Source organism: Neofelis nebulosa, chromosome 6, assembly GCF_028018385.1.
Source record: "Neofelis nebulosa isolate mNeoNeb1 chromosome 6, mNeoNeb1.pri, whole genome shotgun sequence".
In the NCBI taxonomy this organism is placed as follows: Eukaryota; Metazoa; Chordata; class Mammalia; order Carnivora; family Felidae; genus Neofelis; species Neofelis nebulosa.
In genome coordinates this window covers 141,794,333-141,800,640 of record NC_080787.1, presented here as the reverse complement: position 1 = coordinate 141,800,640, position 6,308 = coordinate 141,794,333, and positions in this window count along the sequence as shown.

Below are 6,308 nucleotides of genomic sequence, written 5' to 3'. Positions count from 1 at the left end.
CACCTGGGTGACTCAGTCGGTTAAGCATCCAACTTCAGCTCAGGCCATGATCTCACGATTCATGGGTTCAAGCCCCACATTGGGCTCTGTGCTGACAGCCCAGAGCTTGGAGCCTGCTTTGGATTCTGTGTCTCCCTCTCTCTCTGCCCCTCCCCCATTTGCATTCTGTCTGTCTCTCTCTCTCTCAAAAATGTACATTAAAAACAAACTTAAAATAAATAAAATAAATAAACAAACAAACAATAAGGTGAATTTATCTCCAATTGTATGCATGGGTCCAGGCACGGTGTATAAAAAGCCTATAATACAGTTGTGTATAAGATTTATCAGGAAAGATTCAGAGAGCAGGATGGGGACAAGGGAGTAAGCTTATAGGAATGATTGTAATGGTGGATCATGGAGTTTAAAGTGAGTAAAGAGGAGAGAATGCCAAGGAATGAAAATGAGGGAGTATTAATGAATTAGAAATCCTGGTTGGCTTGCAGGATTGTTGGAGCACTGGATGAAGTCAGATGAAATGATAGGTGGTGGTAGTGAGCATGAGGCATACGTAATTATGAAGAGATTGCAGTTACTGGCAATGACAGGCTCTAGGGTTTGACCACTAGAGTTAGAGTAGACTGATGGGCAAGATTATTGAAGGAAACAAGTCATAGAAAGTAAGAAGCAAAGTGGCTGAAAGTATTATCTCAATGTATCTTTATTTTTTTTTAAACATTTTTTATTGAGAGACAGAGAGACACAGAGCGTGAGCAGGGTAGGGGCAGAGAGAGGGGGAGACATAGAATCTGAAGTAGGCTCCAGGCTCTGAGCTGTCAGCACAGAGCACGACGCGGGGCTCAAACTCACAAACTGCAAGATCATGACCTGAGCCGAAGTCATTGGCCCAACCAACTGAGCTACCCAGGGGCCCCAATGTATCTTTAAATCAGTAGGAAGAAAGTCGGGAGAAATGTTAGAGTGACAGTCAACAAAAATAAAGAAGAATAAGACAAGGGCCTCTTAGATGACACTAAATATGTTGATGATATGATATTCAAAGGTAGAGAATTTTAGGTAGGAGGGAGGGATCATGGTTTGAAAACAACCGTAAGGAATTAAGAATATTGCCCATAGGTAAAATACAAAGTCATCACTTCAAAGGGCTGTAAGAAAATCAAGATAATCAGACAAGATCTAGATTTCTGTTCGAACAAGAAGCTGAAAGAATCTTACAGGGTGAGCATTTAGCATGTAGAAGTTAAGGAAGACTGTACATGAGATTTTGTCAATGATGAGCCACAATAGTCAAAGGGAACAGTGGAAAAGGTTTCAGAATTTGTGAAGTGATGGGGGAAAGGAGCAGAACAGTGGATAGAAGAACTTTATTGGGATTAGTATAAGAGCTAAGGGATGGCACAGGGGTGATGAATATAAAACAAGAAAAAAGGATGTAATAATGCTTATAAATCCTTATGGGTTAAAGACATCATAGCAAGGAGGCTCTGGATTTGGAAACAAAGGAAAGAGTAGGTTATAGGGCTCCTGTTGACTTCGGCTGATGGGTGGCAGTGAGATCTATAGATCTTATTGTGGGTTTGGTCCCACAGTATGAAACCCTGTTGACCCACACCAGAGGGAATAGACGCTTCCTCCCGTATGCTGGGGTTTACTTTTGACACCTGTTAGGAGAGAGGTAACCCAAAACACAAGTGCACAGTTGCTGCTCTGAAGCCTGATAATGAAATTAAAGCTTCTCAGGAAGTCACCTGTTACTCTGCACAGATAGGAGTCCACTCAGCACTGATGATGGCTATAGAATATCTAGACGAGGTACATACTCTCCAGGAAAATTCTAATGTTTTTTTTTCTTTCTGGAATTCCTATTATTTAGATGTTGGACCTTCCTAGAATGATGCTTTAGTTTTCTTCTATATTTTCTGCATGGCTTTTGCTTGTTCTGCTTATTCTTTCTGAAAGATTTCCTCTCTTTTATTTTTTTCTACATTTGTATGCATAATGGGGGTGACATTTAAGAACTTTTTTTCTCTTTTCAAACAACAACAACAACAACAGAGGATATAGTAGTTGTCTTATGGATACAAGATTTTCTTTTTTCTTTTTTTTCTCCCAGAAGATATGCTTTTCTTTCCATAAATAGTGTCTCTATAGAGTTCTTTTCTCTTTTCCTCAGGAATGAAAAAGTCAGTTATAGTATTGGAGAAAGACCTTGTCAACTGGTGGGCTTAACCAAAGGAGAGTGAGCAAGCACCCAGAAGTTTCACTAGACTTCTTCCAAAAAGCCATCTCTGTAGATATTTTCTTTGAGACATTCAGTTCTCCCATAGGAGAATATTTCAATATCTTTAGGAAGTGAAACAGTGAAAGTCATCTAAAGTATATAAGCTTCGATCTAATTTCTGTTTTTAATAAGCTATGTTAGTCTCTACTTCACTGTGTCCTTATTCTCTTTGGTTCTAATTATGCAGAGAACACATGTGCTGCTATCCTGGGATAGGGTAGTTGTCTATAAGCATAGCTGAAGAAAAACTTTTAAGAAGTCTATGGGCTTTTTAAGGAAATGCATGACAAATGTCCTAGTTTATCTCACTCCTTGCCGCACCTAACTCCTTAGCCTTTCAGGGTTCTTCCCTGTAGCTATCTTCTTTCGAAATGGCTTTGCCTTCTGCTGGCCCTGGATTTTGGCTTTTGCCACTCTGCAAAGCCTCTTGCTGCTAATACATCTGTTTCCCAACCTCTGAACATTCACTGATGTTTCTCATTTGCTAGAGTCCCTCCTCCTGTGCTCTTAGACTTGTGATTCATTCCTTTTTTTTTCTTTTTCCTGTGCTCTTATTTTACTGAGATATTTGAATAAGGCAAAGATTTGCACATGTTTTTAAGTCCCACTGTTACTTACATCCCTTTCATCAATGATAACTAGAACCTGGATTATAATGCAAAGAACCTTGCTGGGGCTTCCGTTGGAGCAAGTGTGGCCTGGAGTTAATGCCCATATGGTCATATCACCAGCAATGATTTAGTCCTCAGTGCTCTAGAAACCACAGATAAAACCAGGAAGGTGATTCTCTGGATTTTGCCATTTTCTCAAAGGAAAAGTGATTTATTTATACCCCTGCCTTATTTATTCCTATGTGATAAATGTCATTATCAATCAACATCTTATAGAGTTGTCAGCTGAACTTCACATAGAATCGTTTAACAAGGCTGCCAAGTGAAGAAATGCACATTTGTCTCAGGTCTCTCTGAATCCAGAGATCATCTTCTGGACACTACCCCACACATCTCCCTTGACAACCTCAAACTACCATGGTTAGAAGTTATCTGGAATATGCTATAATTTAGTGAATTCACATGAAGATATAGTCACTGTAATTTTTGTCACAAGTTTGCATTCCGTTTGGCATAAATAATAATCTTATAAATTATTACAAGAATTATGCAATATAAATATTAAATATCATAACATCAAAGTATTCTGTGAAATCACACCAATGATTTCAAAACCTCCCAAATATCTCTACCATACCACCCTAGATTAGCCATTTCAAACTGTTTCCTAAAATGTCCTTTGGGCTTGTGGTGGTGGTAATCAGAAATGGGAGGCAGAGAGAAGAAAATGGAATAAGAAACGTGAGAACTTGGGTTTCATGCTTAATTTATGCCTGTGAATCATATCCTCAATCCATTTCAAAGTGACAGACCAAAAATAAATATAATAAAATAGAAGACATTCCCTCACCTCAAATAAAGTGGACCACTTGAAACCAATGTGTCTGAAATATTTGCAAGTGAATTTCCTGGCAGAGGCAAGACAAATGTGGTACCATAATTCAGCAGATGAGAGTTAAAAATCCTTGGGGAAATGGCCATTGCTCCTTCTACAAATTGGATTTACATGCCTGTATATTTCATCAGTGCTTTCCCATCAAATCCATCACATCCTAAATGGCATTACAAAAACAAATGCTCTTCTTCTAATGAGTTTTTCATGTTTTTCTCTTCTGTTTCCCTACGAACATTCTTTCCTCATCAGTGAGGGCAACACACTTGTTCTTCAAAACAAATTTGAGTTGAAATTCCAGAAGACAAATGGGTTGTAAGTGCTTGGCAGGGTAAATAATTTGATGAGACATAGAAATAATGAAACTTCAACCACCTTTACTGGAGCTTGAAAGTCTACTTGTACTAAGAAGTATTAGGGAAGAAAAATAGCAATGATATGCTAAAATTGCAACATTAATCCTTACTAAACCAAAAAGTAGGATGATTCACTGATGGAAACTTTCATGTCTGAATCATTGATGTCAATATTCTTTTCACTATAGTAATTAGAATCCAAATTGTGATCTATTTTTACCATTATTGTTTAGATTTTCTTTTCAATAGGTGAAGAATGTGCAGGGGAACTCACTTCAAACACGATGTAGCTCATGATGGAACTCTATTTCCACCCCCCCTACCTCTTACCCCTTAGCCTAGGCAGTAATAAGGAGCATGGAGGTGATTGAAGGGAACCCTCCCTCCCCACCTTGTGTTTCTATATTTATTCGTTTCTTGTTTTTGCAACAGTGTAAGATTTATCTCAGAGAATTACTTGAAAGATTTTTAAAGGATTTTTTTTTAGAAAGAGAGAGCACATGCATGTGCAGGGGATGGATGGAGGGAGAGGGAGAGAGAAAATCTTAAACAGGTTCCAGGCCCAGTGCAGAGCCCGACCGTGAGATGTCACAACCATGAGATCATGACCTGAGTCAAAATCAAGAGCAAGATGCTTAACCAATTGAGCCACCCAGGTGCCCCTGAAAACTTTTTTTTAAAGAACTAAGGTAAAGATACTTTTTAGCCATGATCAAATAATATATTGAGTATATATTTTGGCACTTTACATTATTTTTGTTAGTTTAATACTCAAAATTACCATTTTAGGAATACTATTATTTTTACAAGCTTTAAGAGAAATATGAGGTTTCCAAGGCTAAACAACATGTTCAACGTCACGCAACTGAGAAGTTAGGCAAGTCCTTCTGAGTATTAATCACTAATAAATATTTAAATTGAATCAGCAACATTATACTACTTTAGTAGAGTTCATTAACTTAAAATCAACTAATAGTGAACTTTTTAAAATGCCAGTTCAAGCATCTATTAAATTCTGCTTAAAATGTTAGTAATTTAATGACGTTAATTAGGAATGAATTATTCACATTTATAATAAATTATTCCTTTTGGAAAAGACCAACATAAAAGCTGGAGGGAAGTTAATGATTCATCAAACTTGGGCCACAAATGAGCCAACACATTTGTCTTATAGAAAATATGCCTTGTCCAGCTCACATGGGAAGAATCTAAAGAATTCTGGGAAAGACCAAAATGTGTCTCCCAAACCTAATTAATATTTCCTTTTGCTTAGTATATACCCCAGCAGCGTATAGCTGAATTGGAATTAAATATATTGCTAGCAAACATGCTGTAGGCACTCAATAAATAGTGATTTATTGACAAAAATTATTGTATAGAAAAAATGGTTTGTAAATTCAGTCAAAAAATGTTGCATCTGTTCATAAGCTTTTCCTTTCTGAATTGATCTCATCTTATGGAGGATTACACTTCAGTGTGGCAGGGGCTTATCAAAAATGGAATCCCTGGGGACTCCTGGGTGGCTCAGTTGGTTAGGCATCTGACTTCAGCTCAGGTCATGATCTCATGGTTCTCGGGTTCAAGCCCCTCTTCGGGCTCTATGCCAGCAGTTTGGAGGCTGGTGCCTGCTTCAGATTCTGTGTCTCCCTCTCTCTCTGCCCCTACGTGCACTCTCTCTCTCTCTCTCTCTCTCTCAAAAATGAGTAAACATTAAAAAGAATTTAATGGAATTCCTTACTATGGGTATAGCTAATGAAACAAACAAACAAACAAAAAGAAACAAACCAAACACAAAATCCCATATTTCTTCATCAAATATACCTAAGAAAAAGGTAATGGTCAATTTAATTCCCTATAATGTTCCCCTTTTCTGCATCTTTGAAATTGATTATACCTGAATTCTTTGTGTCAATGAAATATGAGATTGTTTGTTTGGCAAGAATAACATATGTTGCATTGTTTGCCATTTAAATAATCAAAATATCTTAAAATAATAGTGACTGTCATGGGGGGGGGACTTCCTATATGCCAATCGCTATGAGAGGTTTATTTATATAATTTCACTTTATTTTCACCCTCTTGAAAAACCCTGCAAACATTTATCTCAAGATTCGTACACTATTCTGTGATACAGATGGTACTCTAAACTACATTATGGAAAAGCTTAA